This window comes from Sarcophilus harrisii, chromosome 2 (assembly GCF_902635505.1).
Source record: "Sarcophilus harrisii chromosome 2, mSarHar1.11, whole genome shotgun sequence".
NCBI classification, from domain to species: Eukaryota; Metazoa; Chordata; class Mammalia; order Dasyuromorphia; family Dasyuridae; genus Sarcophilus; species Sarcophilus harrisii.
In genome coordinates, this window is record NC_045427.1 from 7878144 (window position 1) to 7897175 (window position 19032).

The window sequence follows — 19032 nt, forward strand, 5'->3', positions numbered from 1 at the left end:
GCCTGGAGCCCAGGCTTGCGGGGAGAAGTTCGACCTTTGCCCCAGCCCCCCCTCTCCATCCCCACCACCCGCAATGCTGCTTACAACACACTTGCATGAATGAGGCCACCCTGTAGCAGGACTCGATGTCCCTAGCCTTCCTTTGTGGGACGGCCCAGCGACAGCGGCACGTAAGCAGGGGCCTGCTTTCCCTTACTCGGTATCTCCCCTCCTTTGTGCTGGGCCAGAGATCCCGAACATGAGTCTCCCCATGGAGACTGAGGGACGGAGGGTGAGGAGCAGAGCCTCAGGCAGGAAATGTCTTCCCAGGAAGAGAAAAATAAATAAATAAAGCCAAGTGAAGCCACAGCAGAAGAAAGGGGCTCGCCCTCCCAGAAAACCTGGTGATGTCACTGGTAGGAAATGCAAGTCAGGGGCTGGAGGATGGGTGCTTTTCTTAGAATTCCAAGGATGAAAAGAAGCAGCTTAATGAATATTTTAGAGCGTGACTTATTATTTATTCAAAAGACAATGAGCAACCCTGCCTCGAAGCAGCTCAACCTGGCAAGACATTAAAGAGACGGGGCCGAGGCTCGCATGTGGCCTCCCGGGGCCCACTTCTTTCAAGTCAAGAAGCATTTATTAAGCTCCTGCTGTGTTCTGGGACTTGGGATCAGTGTTCAAGGTATGGAATGAAACAGGGTTTGCCTTCAAAGGGCTGATAGTCCAGAGGGAGGGGAAGACCTGTGCAAGGCCGAGAGCTCCCCACTCTTTCCGTCTCCCATCTCATAAATGCTGGCGGTTGTGTTTGCTGTCCCTGCTCAATCACCAATGACTCTCTGTGACTTCCTTGGGGGTTTCCTTGGCAGAGATTCTGGAGAGGTTTAACTTTTCCTTCTCCAGCTCATTTTACAGATAAGCAAATCGAGGCAAACGGTGCTCAATGACTTACCCAGGCTCACACAGATAGTAAGTGTCTGAAACTGAATGTGAATTCAGGAAGATTTAGTTAAGCCCAGTTCCTTCTTCCCTGTGCCACTTAATTGCCCCAGTAATCATATGGCTCTTTAAAAATATAAAATTTAGGGGCAGCCAGGTGGGGCAGTGGATAGAGCACCAGCCCTGAAGTCGAGGACCTGAGTTCAAGTCTGTTCTCAGACACTTAACACTTCCAAGCTGTGTGACCCTGGGCAAGTCACTTAACCCCAATTGCCTTAGCAAATATATATGTATATATAATGTATACATTTATGTGTATGTGTGTATAAAAATTTTTGTCCTACACAATCTTAAGAGGCACATGCTCCTACAACCCCCTTTTCATGTATGAGGAAACTGAGGTAGACATCCAGGATGCTATAAGTAAACTTTAATTAGATTGATAATAGAATCTGAGTCAGGTTTTGAATTCAGGTCTCAGGTCTCTCTGACCTGAGGTTAAGCCCTCTATCCACTGTAGCCAGCAGCTCTTATACATAAGCCGCCCCCATACCTAGAATGTTCTCCTTCTTTCCTCCTGCCTCTTAGAACCTGTGGCCTGAAGGCTAAGTGTGAATGTCACCTTTCTTGAGAATTCTTTCCTGACCACCCCCTCCTGCTTCTGATTTTTTTTATTTATTTATCAATTATTAGTATCAGATATTAGTATCAATTGGGCACCTATTTATCTTTTTTTTTTTTCCCTGAGGCAGTTGGGATTAAGTGACTTTCCCAAAGTCACACAGCTAGGAAGTGTTAAGTGTCAAAGGTCAGTTTTGAACTCAGGTCCTGTTTTCAGGGCTGGTACTCTAGCCACTGCACCACCTAGCTGCCCCAAGGGCATCTATTTATCTATACACAAGTTCCCCCCACATCTCAACTGGGTTCTTTGAAGGCAGCCACCACAAGGCCTCAGTGAAGGTCTTAGAATGAGGCGTGTTGGTGGTCCAATGGCTAGAATGCTGGGATTGGAGCCAGAGTCGACCCATAGTCAGCTCCTGCCTCAGACTCTCACTGGCTGGACAATTTTAGGTAAGTCTCTTAATTCTGTCAGTTGAATTTGCTCATCTGTGGAATGAAGTTATTGAACTGGCCAACAGATGGACATTCAGTTGGCCAAGGTCCCCTATTTTAAGGGGGGCCTTGAAGCACCTACTAGTAATTAACTACAGTCAGCAGTAGATGATAATGTTATGCTTGTTGGTTGATTGATTGAAAGGGGGGACTATCAGCCCTTTGAAGGCAAACCCTGTTTCATTCTGTACCTTGAACACTGATCCCAAGGCCCAGAACACAGCAGGAGCTTAATAAATGCTTCTTGACTTGAAAGAAGTGGGCCCGGGAGGCCACATGCGAGCCTCGGCCCCGTCTCTTTGTCCCATTTCTAAGTAATCTTAGTCTAAAGTCTAAAGTCTAATTTTGCTGATTCCCTGCGGTTCTTGAGGCCTTCTTCCAGGACGTATTTTGTAATTTATATTTCAAAATATTTACAAAGTAATATATATGTAGCATATCATTGAATATTTGAAATTACTTCTTATTGAATATATATTTAAAATATATTATACACATATGAAATATATATATATATATGGAACAGTTCCATTGATATCCTTCTATCTGTAGCACCTACTAGTAATTAACTACAGTCAGCAGTAGATGATAATGTTATGCTTGTTGATTGATTGATTGATTACCTCCCTCCCACCTCTGACATTCGCTATTGCTTTTTCTAAATAAAGCCTGACACTAGCCTCCCCTGTTTAATGTTTTCTAGTCCCTCTCAGCTCTGACATCCCCTGTTCTAAGGTCCCTCCCTCTCTCCCTCCCTCTGACAGTCTTGGTTCTAAATCCCTGGGGCTCTGACATTCTATGATTTCAAACAGCCTCCAGCATCTGGGCGCCATCCCCTCCCCTCCCCCCATCATGAACGCTGAACGCTCGATTCCAAGATAAACTTAGATTTGTTGAATCACAGATGATTGCTGTGGTGTTGTTCTAACCACAACATCCTCTACGAGAAGAACACTTCAGTACCAGAAGCTGTGGAAGCCAAGGGACCGGGGCCTTTCCTTCCTGGGAGGGGAATGGTTTATGTCGATTGTCCATCTTGACTTGTCTTGGGTGTCTATCCCAGAGACGGGACCCTGAGGTTAACCATTCTATTTGAAATCCGATCAAATGCACCTGGGGTCTTGGGGAACAAAGGCGTGAAACCACAACTTCCTTTGTGGTGGGCTTGTCTGGGGAGCTCCAGATAAAACTGGCAACAAAATTAACCAAGATAAAATTAACCAATAGCTTCACATGCCAGTCGAATGAGGCATTTCTTGACATAAAAAGCCAGGCAATGCTTGGGAAGCATCGAAAAGAGTTTCCAATCACTGCTGTGGACAGGGTTCTGGGCTTTTGGTCAAGAGATTATGGGCCTGTGTCTGCCCCTGTGTAGACATTCAATTTCAGGAGACTCTGTCCTGTCCTTTGTCAAACAGAAGACGGCAAAGGGGCATCAGGTTCATAGTCAGAAGTCTCCCAGCTTTTTTATTGTGTTTTGATTTTTAACCAATTGTATGACATTAACAAATCACTTCAGTAACCATTGGTTCTTGATTTATAAAATGAAAATATAGGATTGAGGTTCTTTCCCCCTGAAACAGTTTTTTACAAGTTTCAGACACAACTTGGCTTATCTTTCTATTTCCTTAACTACTGTAATTTCTACTTTCTGTAATAATTTTGATTTAAAGGGTGAATTTATTTATTTTTATTAGCACCCAGAAATCCTTGCTATTGCAGTCCATAGCCCTCATTATTTTGCTTTTAGGACTGACCAAAAAAGAAGCACTCCAAAATTCAAGATGAATTTTTTTTTGCATAATGGGATAGGCAATTTTACTAACAAAGAAAATCCTGTAGCATTTGTGATGAAGACAAGAGGTTTCTAAATGAAAACAGCTTTGTCACCGCCTGCCTGATGGGCACATATGCCTGGACATTTGTATTTCACTTCCGACTGATAACTGTCTTCTTTGGAAATATACATAAACAAAGCAGATTTTTCCCCTCTTTTGTCTGTATATAATAATTTCATTCCTGTAAGTAAAGTATCATGGGCATTGGTGCTGAGCATTTCTGTGCAACACTGCGATTGTAACTAGCACGTAGCTCAAAACATACATTAGCTTTTAAGATCTTAGTAATTTTTTGTTCCTAATTTTAAACCTTTTGCAAAGTTGACCAAGAATTACATGTAAAAATTTTAAAAGGAACTGCTCTTTGGTTCTGCCAAAGTAAGTTAATGGAATAGAATATTTACTCTTTATAAATGAACATTTTCAGTCTCTAATAGGACCCTGATGCAATGTTATTCCAATTTGCAGTATTCCTTCTTTGCGATAGACTTTATTTTTATGTTCCTGTGAACCATCTTGTTAAATGATTTAGAAGAAAAACTTAGAATAATATTTATTCATGGTGATCAATTAAATTATTTGCATAGTTAAAAAAAAGTTTCACAAAAACAAGGTGGGGAGATATGGAGAGAGCACCTCCTCTAAGAAGGAAAATGTCTGAGGATGAGATGATGAGATCTGTCTCTCAAAGGGTAATCATGGGATGCATTTTAAAAAAAAAGGTGACTCTAATCAGTTCACATCTACAGCAAATAGAAGGATCATTGATTTAGGGTTAGAAAGAATGCTGCATGCTTTGGTTTAACCTTATCATTTTATAGGCAAAGAGACTGAATTCCAGAGAGCTAAAGTGATTTGCTCAGCCATTCACTAGGACATGGCAGGGCTGGACTGTGACTTGTGGACTCCAATGCTTCTTACTCTGAACCACAGTTCTGTATCACAAAGTTAAGGAAGGAGATTGAAAAACTGGAGAGTGTCTAGAGGAGAAAACAATTCATAGTTTGAAGGAACTAACACTAGGAGAGGAAAACGTAGGGAAAAGGGATGATATCTCTCTTTAAATATGTGGAGAGCTGACATGTGGAAGAGCAATTAGATATATTCCTTTTGATCCTAGGGACGGAGCTGGGAGTACTGGGTGGAAGCCGCAGAAAGTTCACCTTAGGTAATTAATGTCAGGAAAATCTTCCCAACAATTAATACAAAGCAGTTTGGCCTACCTTGAGAGGTGAGAGTCTCCTTTTTAGGGAAGCTCTTAAGAAAAAAGCTGAATGAACTCTCGATGGATGTTAGAGAAGACATGGAATAACCCAAAAGTCTGGTCCTATCTTGGGATTTGTGATTTTGAGATTCTCCATCCCATGATCTTATATACATTATGATTATCACATTAGGAAGAAATGAATCAGTGTATAAATCAGTGTATCATAGGAAGTAAACATAGGGATCTTTAGAAATCGTTCTATGAAGGTGTGATTTGTGAGAACAAAACCCCAAATCAAAATTAAATTTTTTAGAAAGAAAAATTTTAAGAGCCTAAAAGAAAGGGTGACTCATCCTCATTCAAGCTCTGAGAAGTTGACATTATATAGGATTTAGACAAGGGAATCTATACCCTAAAACTATACATATACAATTTTGCCAAAATGTCAACTTGAAAGCAAGATAGGTTGAGATGGATTATTAATAAATTTATAAACATTCGATAAAATTTAGGCAAAGCCAAAACAGAAGAGGAACCCCATACAACAATTCAGGTGAACCCCAAATAAGAGTCTGGGAATGTTTGGGGTAGACCTGAGGGAATACAAAATTTTTCATAGTCATCTCCAGAATTCCTAGGAAGTTACTGAAACCTGAGTGATATTCTGGGTTCAAATAATCTTTAGTAATGTAAAGTTAAATTCAAATAATTATTTTGTTGTTCAGTCATTCAGTCGTGCTTGATTTTTATTGAATCCATGGACCAGGCTCTTCTATCTCCCACGAGCTCATCCTCTTCCATCTTCTATCTTCAATCTTTGCCAACATCAAGGTCTTTTCCAATGAGTCCCATCTTCTCATTATGTGGCCCAAGTATTTAGGCTTCAGTATTTGACCTTCCAATGAGTAGCCTGAATTAATTTATTGAAATATTGACTGATTTGATCTTCCTGCCGTCCGAGGGACCCTCAAAAGTCTTCTCCAACACCACAGTTCAAAAGTGTCCAATTCTCACAGCTATACATAATTGAAAAAACCTCAACTTTAATTGTACAGACCTTTGTCAGCAAGGTTATTATATCTCTGCTTTTTAGTCTGCTTTTTAGTCAGCCATAATTAATCATTGATAAATAATAATCCACAAAGGTGAGCTGGGATCTCATGAGGGCTGGAAGAAAAAAACAAAACAAAAAACAAAACAAAACAAAACAACAACAACAACAACAACACCAACAACAAAAACCTCCAGGTAGAGTATGAGAAAAAATAACTCAACTTCTCTAGTGTTGGTTAAAGCTAATAAGAGAGCTTTCATTAAAGCCACCTGATGAGGCAGAAAGGACAACACTTAGAAAGGACTTCATTCTTATTTAATAGATGAAGAAAAAGAGATTCAAAGAGTGCAATAGCTTGGAGTCACAGCAGAATGTATCAAAGATGAAGACTGAAAAACTGGTTTCTTGAAGTCAAGTGATCTTCTTTCCAGGACACCAGGAACTATTTAGAAGTAGTCTCACACCCCACCCCTAACTCAACTGATCTAAGGAAGGGATCAGAGCTCAATATTTGGGTGTGGCCCCCTTGGTGCTCAGTAACTCCCTGGGCTCATTTGCAAAATTGGCCAGGAGTATGATATTTGAAGTGAGAGTTATTGGTATAATAATGCAAACCTGGCTTGGGCCTCTAAGTTTCCACTGGAGTCAGCTGAATTACAGGAGTTCTGAACTTCTTCATTGGCAGGCTCTGGATCGCAACCAGGAAAGTCGAATGAGTTCAGCTATTGTGTTGTAGTTGCTCGTCCAAAGTATTGGAGAATATCTGAAGATTTGTGGGACTTTTCTGTCTCAGAAGCGAGTCAGCCATCCTCCCTTCTGAAGCTTTCTCACCTCAAAATATTTTCCCAAAGGCTAAGTGGAGGGTTCGTGAAGCAATCCTAAATATCGATGGTGACAATTAGGTTTTTATGGCCAGAGGAGAACGCCATTCTGCCCTCACAGCTTCCATTGTTCTCACTACAAACTATAAGGCTGTGTGGGGCATGGAGGGGAGCTGAAATGACTATTATTTATATGAGCTGTCATCTCTGAGAGGAAATTTGTGAAACGAGCTCAGCCAATATAGGTCTCTGGGTCTGGGATGTTCTCCAGAGCCTATTACTAGGGTTGGGTGATTGGTGCTATATCCCAGAGTGCCAACACATATGGGGACACTTTAAGACATTTATTTTTTTTTCAGAAACATAGCAACAATGGACCTGGTTATCAATACTGGCTAACATAGGAATCTGTCAGATGACGACTAGTTTCCTCCTCCATGATTCTATTCCATTTGAACTTATTCTCTTCTTCCTACTCCCCCGGCAATCTTTCCATGAATGATGTCAGAGTTATTGTGGACTCTCTCCTCCCAGTCCAACTCTATTGAAAGCATATTCCATATATGGAGATGGACAAATTCATTGATTATTATGGTTCTGCTTCTCTTTCTAGTTCATATTTTATTTTCAAATTCAACTTGTCATTCAAGTGCCATCTCAAATGTTGCTCCTCTTTGGACAACATGATATGGTGAATGGAGCCCTTGATTTTTAATAGATTTTGATCCAAGATCTTGCTCTGCTTTTGTCTAGTTGTGAGACATTGAGAAAAATCACTGCATTTCTCTGAATATCAGTTGCCTCATTTGTAAAATTTGGATGATAAATTTTGCATTTCTAAATTTATAGGCTTTTTAGGAGAAAATAAAGAAAAAGATATATGTAAAGTACTCTCTTCAGTTATTATTACCATATGCTTGTGATCCTTGACCACTTCAGCTCACAATAAGTGCTTTCTCCTTTGGAGTCTGATGACACAGGTGTGTTAACGTATGAGAACCTGGGTTTGAATGAGAGCTCTGTCACTTACCAGACATGGAATACTGGGCCAAACATTGTCATCTATCTAGACCTGAATTTGATATTCAGTATGAGGATTATACCTATATTGGTATAATGAGGGAGTTTGATTAAAAGATTTCTAAGATTTCTTTTAGCTAATAAAATCCCATGATCCATAGTTCCTAGTTAACAAGTATCCCTAAGAATTTCTAGTTATAGGGGAACTTCAAGTGCATCAAACTATACCACTCATTTTATAGGTAAAGATCAGAGAGGGAAAGTCTATCTAAGGTCACACAGCTAAGAAGTATCTAAATCAACACCAGGAGCATAGACTTGGACCTTCCTCCCATCCCTTATCCTCCCTTTCCCTTCATTTTTCTCTTCTCTTCCCTTCCCTTCCTTTGCCTTCTCTTCCTTCCCTTCATGTCTCTTCCTTTGTTTTCATATATGTCTCTATATCTCTCTATGTCTTTGTCAGTATCTTTATCTTACCTGTATCTCTTTGTGTCTCTGTTTCCCCTCACCCCCCCCCCCATCTCCTTTCTGCATTATAACTGCCACCAATTATTTCCATAGCAGCTTGCTTGGCCATTGGTCCAATGCTGATATCATTCTGAAGAAGACCATGACAAAGCAGAGCTTTCCTAATGAAACATGCCCCATGACCTTCCCAGAAACTCTAAGGGGTCTGAAGTCTAAGAGCAGGACATTTGTAAAAGGAGGAAGCAAAGGCCCAGCCATGTTCTGCATATTGCAAGACCCTACACAACCATTAGAGTTAGAGATAACTAGTGCTCTAGTAATCACTGTCTTAAAAATATATTTTTTTATTCCATTTCACTTATGCCCTTTGTTTTCGCATCTACCATATCCCAATTCTCCCCACCCTCATCCCAACTGCCTCCATCCTAACTCCTTTGTAGCAAAGGAAAAAAACAAACCAAAAACAAAAACAAAACAAAACCAAAAAAAAAGCTGTTTAAACAAAGCCAGCAGTTATAGAGTTATAGTGATTGCATCTGAGAAGGTGCACTCCATCCCATACCCATAGTCCCTAATTTCTTAAACAAAAGGTGAATGACATGTTCTTATCTGGGACAAGATTGGTCATAATCATTACACCTCTTGCAGTTTCATTCAGCTGTTCTCGTGTTTATTATTGTCACTGGTTAAGATACCTCAGCTTCTAAATCAACTTGTTCTAGTCAGTGCAAATATTTCAGTTATTTCTATTCTATTCCACTTCAGTTGACACGTGCCTGCTTCTGTTTCTCCAAATGTCTCAGAGTTTCCATTTCTCACGGCTCAATAATGTTTTATGCCATTCTTATACCAATTGGTTTAGATATTTCCCAAAGGCCGGACACCCACATTGCTCCTAAATCCTTGCTGCCAAAAAAAAAAAAAAAAAAAAAAAAAGTGCTGCCATGAATGTTAGCATAGATAAGACCTTTGTTCCTGTTTAACTTCATGTGGATCTGCCTAGTGAGCTGTCTGGGTCAAAGGGTATGAAAACTTTAGTGGCCCCTAATTGCTCATCTTCCCTCAAATCTCTCCACACTCCAAACATCCCTCACTTGGCTGTCAAAGGGACCAAAGATCCAACCATATTACTGCTCTGTCCCATCAATAGCTTCTCATTGCCTGTCAATCAACAAGAGATTCCTTTATTTGATTTTGAGAGTTAGTCACAATCTGGCCCCAATCAATCTTTCCAGCCTCACTGTTGATTCCTCCCTCTCCTAATACTCAGTGGTCAGCCAAACTGAGTTTCTTGCTCGTCCTCATATGTGGCTCTACATGTCCAGACTTTTATATAGGCCATTTCTTTTGCCTAAAAGGCCATCCTCTCTCTCTGTCTCTCTGTCTGTCTGTCTCTGTCTCTTTCTCTGTCTCTCTCTCCTCTCCACCCCCCTCTCTCTTTCACATACACACACACACACATACACATACACACACACACAAAATCCTTCTTTTCTTTGAAGATACAACACAAGTACCAAGTTCTGCTGAAGCCTTTCTGAACCCCCTACACACACCGACAGTGATTTCCTACTAACCACCTTGTATTTAATTTTTTACCCATTTTAATTCATTAAGTCCATGTTTATAAAAATGCACATGGTATCCCCTGCTATATGGTAAGCTCAGTCAAGAAACATTGTAATTTTAGACACCTACAATGTGTCGGGTGTTGTGCCAAGCCCTTGGAGTACAAAAAGAGGTATAGTAGGATTGCCCTGCAGCATCAAGAGCTCAGTAGAAGTGGTAATTTGACACATTTATGGGTGATTTCAAAATAAAAGGCATGACGACTTTTGTGTAGTTGAACATGAGTTGAGAAGTAATTTATAAAAAGCAAACAGGTTTTTAGGAACTGAGTGTCTGGCTTTTGGAAAGAGAGTCAATATGTTTGTAAAACCTGCTGGTGTGAGGGCAGGATTTGGGGAAGTTGGTCATGTACTAAATTCATTGAAGAGAGAGGAGTGATTTAGGGGGTCTATTGACAACAGCTACCAGGATTTTAACTGGTTGGTACATGAGAACAGAATGAATGTCAAAGGAAAGAGTTTACTGAGTGAAAGAGGTAAAAGAACAAGCGTTAAGGGAGAGCAAGGGATAGTCTAACTCCTCTGCCTCAGCCAGTGAGCTGAAATCAATGAATAAAGATGCAGTCAGTAATGGAAGGAGAGGCCAGGGAGGCTGTATCAACAAAGGGAAGTCATTTTTTAGTGATAACTATTGAATGGAAAAATGGGAGAAAAAAAATTTAAGATAAAAGGAAATGTGTTAGCTAGGGAACAGGCATTCCAGAGGGCACAATGAAAGCAGTAAGAGGCATTTGATTGGAACGTTAGAATGGGAAAGTTGAAAATGATGGGAATAAGAAATTATTTAGCGGGGATACAATACAGGGAGATGATGACCTACAGGGATTCAGAATCATTGAGACATGAAAAGCATGACCACTAGAAGAACGTTCATAAATCAATGGAGGATGGCATTGCTGTCCCCGATGTAAAGTAGGACTTGAGCTGAACACAAATGCAATATGACATGGAAACCACAAGGCCATATGGTCACTTTGGAGGTTTCGATATTTCTTTTCCCTCCACAGACTGGAGATTGGGCAAGAAAGGATATAGCAAATGTTGAAAGTAGAGCCTACAGAGCAGTTTAAAATTGTTCCTCACTGATTTTCCTCTTTCTTTAAGGGACATGTGCAGCAAAAGATGCAAGGGCTGAGGTTAAAGAGAAGGCTGCTCCTCTTTGCATTGGACATTCTCCGCATCTCTGTAGGAGATCAGAATGGCAGCAGGAAGTGGAAGCTGCTTTGTGATGGCTAAGATAAGAGATGCTTCTTGGGGGAAGATGGAAGATGATCAGCCTGACCCCTTGCCACCTTTTCTGAAGGGATATATTGTGCAGGAGAAGAGGAAAGTTGCCAGGGGCATGGTCAGAGGAAGGTTTAGCACTTCTTCTTAACTGAGGCTGAAGATCAAGTGGCAATTTGAAATAGTAGAGCCCCAAGGTGGCTCAAGGGGAAGTACTTTACATTGCTGCTTCTTGTACTAATGTGGTCGATAAATAAATGTTCATTGATGGATGATTTTCTTACAAAGTTTTAAATAATTTTCTGGAATTGTTGATTCAATCCACAAGTTCAGCAGCAATGAGTGTTCCTGCCTTTTATACTGATTATTTCTTTTCTTTTTCATTTTTTCTTACAAATTGCTAGTTGAGAAGAAAAACCTTTGACTTCCTTTAATTTGCATTTCACAACTATTAGTTATTTGGAGTTCTCTTTTATGAGTCTACTAATAGTTTGTATTTTCCTTTTGAGAACTTTTCAGTAACACCCTTTGATCATTTCTGTATTGAGGTTTTGGTCATTAGAGCATCTTTATCATCCCTAAAACTACTAGATGTTTATATATTAGATTCATTCATTTATTTGGTAATTTATTCATTCAACAATTATTCATTTTATGCTTATTATATTAAGAGCATTGTGATCACCACTAGAAAGATAAAGAATAAAAACAACATGGCCCCTGCTCTCTAAAAGTTTTGTCATAATATCATGACTACATTAAATGCTAAATTAACAATGATAATAATATTAAATTGCCTTTTATATAGTTACTGTGTGCCGGGCACTGTGCTAAGTGTTTAAGAATTATGATCTCATTATTTTTAGATTTTTTGGATATTAATCAGCTCTACTAAATTTGTTCCCTCTTCCTCTTTTCATTTCTTCTTCTCTATAAAATATTACTTGTTATTTAGGACAGTTCTCTGGATTGATGAGAGAAAAAGATACTCAACAAAATTCTGATGAGATGAAACAAAAGATATCTATAAAACTTTTTTTTAAGATATTGCAGATAAAGTACTTTCCCAATCATTGTTCACTGTATAGGAGCATCAATTTAGAACTACAAGAAACTTGAGAATTCAACTAACTTATTACTTCATTTTACAAATGAGGAAATCGGACCCAGAAGTGAAGTTAGGCCCAAAACTTAGGCAAATAAAGTGACTCAGATCTCTAATGCCTAGAGATTCCATTGTTGCCCAAACAGGACATTAATAAGAAATAGTGCCTCCATGGATCCAAACATTTTTGAGCTCTTTTTGTGGTAGATAAAAATTGGGAACATATCATTGATTAGAGAATGGCTACTGGAGCCATGAATGGAGCAATAAATATCCCAGATAATAAAGGCTCAGAAGCTCAGACAATTTGACTCCCTATTTCTTTCCTATGTATCATCATTATGCTAATCATGATACTGATAATCTAAGAGTCAGTGAGACTTGGAAGGCACTGAAGAAATGAGACAGCAGGAGACGACCTTGACAAAGCAAACAGAATGATTAAACTTAAGCTATCATTTTTTCCATTGAGATTAAATATTTGGATATTAAAAATTGCCAATCTAGATTCCGAGTCATGTGTGGGTGACTTTACTTCCACTCAGTTCTGGATTGGGATTCCAGCTCTGCCCTCTCTTCTCTGGGTGACCCATAGGCAAGTCCCACCCCCTCTCTAGGTGTCAGTTCCCTCAAAGGGAAAGGAGTGATGTTAACCCAAACAAACATAAGGTTTTTGGTCCTGAAAACAGTGCCTCCTGCAGTGCTCAAGGACACCACAAGGTGTCAGCACAAATGGAGAAGCCCAGACCTAAGAAACTTGTGGCTGTTCCACTGCAAAGAGGGGGCAATATCACAAGATGGGGAAGCAATGGAGCAAATAGATAACACCTTTCTTAGGCTGCTGAGGAATCAGGGCCCAGAAAAAGCACCCATTTTTTTCTATTGGATGTGTGTGTCTTGACAGAACCAAGAGAGAGAATCCCCTGGCTGCATGATTGGGGCAAGTCCTTCCCCTTCCCTGTGCTTTCCTTAGGAAATTGACTGAGTTGGACTGGATACTTAAGGGGTAGGAAAAAAACTGAATTAGATGATCTCTTAGGTTCCTGATCCTCTACCCCAAAAAAAACTCTAAAACTTCATTAATTTAAAAAATATCCTGAGTTTTGATTCAAATAATCTGAATTCAAATCCTTGTTGGTTCTTAACCACCAGATCACTTTGGAGAAGACTTATCACTTCTCTAGATCTCTGGATCCTTCTATAAAGAAAGACACAAGCATTCACTCAGCATCTATGATCGATTAGACACTGGTCTGATGATTTGCAAACATTTAATCCTCACAACAACCTTGGAGGTGGATGCTATTATTATCCCCATTTTATCGTGAGAAAACTGAGGCAAATGGCCATTAAGTAATTTGTCTAGGGTCACAAAAAGAAAAGTGTCTGATGCAGAATTTGAAGCAATGTTTTCCTGACTCCTGGCTTACTTGAATTCTAACTTCCTATAATCATACGTTTAAATGCATAAGATAAAATATATAGGGTTGCAAGAGGAAACATTTATAATAAAGGTTATATTTTATATGTAATAATACACAGATGTATAATATATGCTAGATATTATATTACATATATGTATATATGCATACATGCATATTTACACATATACACAGAATAAATAAAGGGCCATACAACACAAGTTAAGAGTCTGGGAACATAAGGATCACCAAAGTGCTGATAAACTCTGAACTTAAAACAGTGATGATAAAACTCCTAATAAATGGAGTCATCCCAGAGTTCATGGTTTCCTTCAGCTTTTAGAGAATCTGCTCACTCTACTCAATCCCAGCCTCTATTGTCTTATTTCCCCAGAACGCCCTGTTATTTGTTCATTACTGGCATTCAGTAGGAATATAATAAATACCTGTTGGTTGGTTGGTTGAGCATGGATTCTACCACACTGGTAATTTTCAAACAAAGACAGGAAATTTTTTTGAGACAATTATTAGTGCTCAAGTATAAGTTGAAATAGATAAAATCTCTGTGAGTTTTAATATCCCATCAGCCCTCAGAATCTGGAGTCCCAATTATGTCAAGAACTAGTTATGTGACCACACTGGACAATTTATCTGACCTCTCTTGGATTGTTTCCTTCATAAAAGGGAGTGGGGGTGTGATGCTAACAAGACTGATGATATAAGGATGGATATAATGATGATGGATATAATGATGATGATAAAGGTGAAGAAGAACCTCCCTCAGATTTCCAAAAGTAAAATAAGCTGCCCTGTGAAATAGCAAGTGTCCCATCAGGGGAAGTATTCACTTTGTATACAGATGACCATTTGTCAGAGAGGTTGTGGAGATGAATCTAGTTCAAACTTGTATTGAGCTGGATGCCTTTATGGTCACCTCCAACTTCCAAATTCTAGGAAGCCAAGAGACTTAAAGTGCCCATTCTGATGCTTGTGGGATCAAGAGGGAATAAAGAACTTACCTTCTCTAGGAGGCAGTGTCTTCCTTGAGATATGGAAACAGATGATCATGAGATTTCTTGTCCATTCTGACATCCTATGATTCTGTTTGCGAAGCAAAGCCCCTTCCTATGTTTTAATCTTCAGTGTTCCCAGTCCTCAGTTTCCTCCTATGTAAAATAATGGGATTAAATTAGATGACCTCCAAAGACCCAAGACGCTATATCTGATGATAGAGAGGAAATGTTATGATCTGCAGAGAAAACCAGGACTGCAAACCCAATCCTAAAGCTCTGAGAAAAATGGGGATATGATTCCTTCCACTCTATGGCCAAATTTGAATTAGAAAAAAAATTATTTACAATAACTAGGAATTCTGGGACTTTGTTCTTCTTTGCATTCTAAGTGAAGTGAGCAGAACCAATAGATCGTTGTACGCAACAAGAAGATTATGTGATGATCCACTGTGATGGACTTGGCTCTTCTGGCAATAAGATGATTCAGACCATTTCTAATGGTCTTGTGATGGAGAGAGCCATCTGCACCCAGAGAGCCCTGTGGAAACTGAGCGTGGATCATAATATAGTATTTTCACCTTTTTTGTTGTTTTTTTGTTTGTTTGTTTGTTTGCTTTTTTTTTCTTTCTCATTTTTTATTTGTTTTTTTGCACATAATGGAAATTGTGAAAATATATATAGAACAATTGCATATGGTTAATATCTATTCGATTACTTCCTGTCTAGGGGAAGGACTGGGGGGAAGGATGGGAGAAGAAATTTGGAGCACAACATTTTTGTAAGAGTGAATGTTGAAAACTTTCTTTGCATGTATTTTGAAAATTAAAAAAAAAACAATTTAAAAAAATCTTTGATGGCTTTTGCTAACTTCTTTTTCTATCACTGGCAGCTTTGGGAAACTATTAGGCTTCCTGCTTTTTCCTTCCTCAAAGGTGAACAGTACTAAGGCTAGAAGAGAGCACTTCCCAGAGAACAATCAGTCAAGGATCTGGGGAAATTGTCTCCAATTAGTGAGGTCCAGTGGTCTCGTCTCTGGAAGATCAGCTTTCCTTCTGCTCCCCTGGCACATCTCAACCATTGGGGTGAAGTGGCTGTGTCATTTATAGCAAAGGTGCCTGGAGCCCAATTAAAGAAACCCAGATTCTGATGGGCATGGATGGACACATAATCTAACTCACATCTTAATGGGAACCCATACAACAAATTCAACAAGTGGATGTCCAACATTTGCTCAAAGACCTCCTGTGAAAGGACACTTACTCCCTTCCCTTGTAGACCATGTAACAGATCCTCAAATACTTGCAGGCAGTACCCCTATCTTTCTTTGTTTTCATTTTACAGATGAGAAAACTGAGATCCTTCAGTGGAAGTGACTTGCAAGTCATAATACAAGCAGAAAATACTGGAATCAACAAAGTCCACGGGTCTCCTGCCATCTTTGTGTTCTTTGAAGCCTACAGCTTCCCACAAAGAAGAGTTTGGATACTGTTGGCTGACACAGTTTGGTCCATTTCCTTAATATTCTTGTGGAGCTATTGAAACAAGCCCATTAAGCCCATTGGATCCATGGTATTTATTTCTGCAAAGAAAAACTAGATTTTCCATACCAGAAAAAAATTGTTTAGTATTCAGTTTGGGGTGCCATAGTTTAGGGACGTAGATTAGTTGGAAAGCATCCCACAGGAAGCCAACCAAAATGGTGAATGACATGGAGTCCATGACATACAAGGATCAATGAAAAGAACTGGGCATTGTTGGCTTGGAGAGGAAAAGACTTAAAGTGGATTGTAAAGCTGTGGTCAAGTTTGTGAGAGGCTGTCATGGAGAGGACAGAATAGATTTGTTCTCTTTGCTCTCAGAAGGGAGAACCATGAATAATGGTGGAAGTTGGAAACTGAGCCTTGATCTCACACTCTGCAAAAACTTCCTGAGAACTAGACCTTTCCCACAGTGAAAAGGGCTACTTGGGGAACTTTCTTTGTCTGTAGATTTCCAAGTAGAGATAAATGACCACTTGTTAGGATGTAGGTTTTAGAGAGGATTTTTTTATTCAGTTGTGGGTTGATTATATAAACTTTTTATGAGTAGAGATTATTAACTTTCTTTGTACTGGGATCCTTAGATTGAAGCACAGGGCCTGACATAGAGGGGTACTATAATAAATGTTCACTAATTGCTTAATTAATTGATTGACGAGATGACCACTGAGGTCCCTTGTAGCTCTGTGATTCTGTGAGTCTATAGAATGTGTAGAATTGCCTTTTAAAAAATAGATATATTTTTGGTTTAATAAAAAGATCACCCATTTAAAGTTAGAGGACCTGTGTCCAAATCTTGACTATCAATTTTCACTTCCGTGAGGATGGACAAGTTAACATTTACCCTCTTTATGCCTTTTCCTTTTCTGTAAAATAGGCATCCCATTGGCAAACATCCTTGTCCATCTTCCAGCCCTACATAAATGGTAGCTATCATTGATAAATGAAAGGATCAGCTTCTGGGTTCTCACAAACCATTTCCAGGTCTGAGTCTATTATTTATTTTTGGTAAAGGTCTTTTTCCTGATAATCATTCTGTATATAATTTGAAAAGGTGGATTAGAAAAGGTTTGCCAGGGCTGGGCGGTAGGGAAAAGGCAATTCCTTGCCAGATTGATGTGTGATCTGATTCCTGGAAAGGATGAAGATAAAGGGGAAAGCCCCTCTCTGTTGAGCGCTCTCTCCCTGCCTCTTTAGCCCCTTCCGGATGGAGTCTGCATCTGGAGATCTAAATCCTGCTCACAGCTGTGTCTCACAGCCTCCCCTTTTTCCATCTGCGTGTTTGTTTTTCTTGCTTTTATTTTTCAGTCTGCTATTTTGTATAAGCAAAATTATCCTTTCATGTCTTCTTCATCTCTGTTGTTTCTTCTGGATATTGTAAATGGCAGCATCTGTGAGGTTTGTGTCCTAATTAGATTTCTAGAGGCCCTAATAGGTGGGATGAGCTGGCAGGCACATGGCAAAGCCTCCAGGAGCCAGTGGCAGTGTGGGGCAGTGGGGAAAAGTGAGGTGTGGGTGTAGGAGGACCTGAATTCGAGTTCTGAATACCCTGCTTACTATTTATGTAACTTTCACATTACCGGGCCTTCCTTCTCTGTCCGTCCAAGGAAAAGTGGACTAAATGATCACAAAGGGTCCCTCTATCTTTAACATTCTATGAACCATGGATTCCCAAGGATTCAGCCACTACAGGCAGCCAGAAAACCTTCAAGGATCTCAGACGAAATGAGTAAAGAAGCTGTGAGATGAGCATCTGATATCACAAATCAAAGTGGGTCTTTAAAACTAAGTGGGTGTGCTGGAACTGGCGGTGGTGGGTACTGGTTTGGTAAAAGGGATCACTGCCCTGAACAGGAAATTTGGCAATCAGCTGGAAAATAGGATCTGAATTGGGAGGTTTGGGTTCTGTTCTTCCATGTGGCACTTTTTAGGAGGGACTTTAATTAACTCAAAAACATTTGGAGCAAGGCGACGAGGATTACTCTGAATCCATGGCCTGGGAGGATGTTAAGCCTAAAGAGGAGGCAGGAAGCATCATGCAACATGTGCCCAAAGGCTGGAAAAGGATTAATTAACCCTATTAGGCCTGATCTCAGAGGGCAGAGACTGGGGCAAGCAGTGAAGAGGAAAATTTAGGCTTGTTCTTAGAGGGAAGAGAATGGTAATAAAAATGTTAAAAAAAAAAAAAAAATAGGGGTCTAGGTGGGGCAGTGGATAGAGCACCAGCCCCGAAGTCAGGAGGACCTGGCATCAAATCTGGCCTCAGATACTTAACACTTCCTAGCTGTGTGACTCTGAGCATGTCACTTAACTCCAATTGTCTCAGCAAAAAAAAAAAAAAAGTTATTAAAAATGTTTAAAAAATATTAATATATTGTATGTGTATATATTATATAAATATATGTTATAATTTATATATATATATATATATATATATATATATATATATATATATATAAAATGAGCACCCTCTTTACTCAGTTTCAGGTTCAATGTTGGGATGAAATGGGGCTCTCTTACAACTCATTAAATATTTACCTTTGCCCTAACACAGCAAGGATACACAACAACCATGCATTGACATTTAGCATCTTCATTTGGCTCCATCTGGTCAGTCAGTTATCAGAGTCTTGGGAGTGGGATCTCAGGCACCTCACTAGCTCT

At 39.6% G+C, this 19032-nt stretch overlaps 1 long non-coding RNA gene across 1 annotated transcript in view; it reads right to left on the minus strand.

Moving 5' to 3' along the window:
- LOC116421222 overlaps nucleotides 1-19032 on the minus strand; it is a 233496-nt gene that overhangs the window by 177295 nt on the left and 37169 nt on the right. The window contains exon 2 of the long non-coding RNA XR_004231517.1: nucleotides 14837-14983. This is a non-coding gene — a long non-coding RNA (uncharacterized LOC116421222). The remainder of the gene's footprint in view (nucleotides 1-14836; nucleotides 14984-19032) is intronic.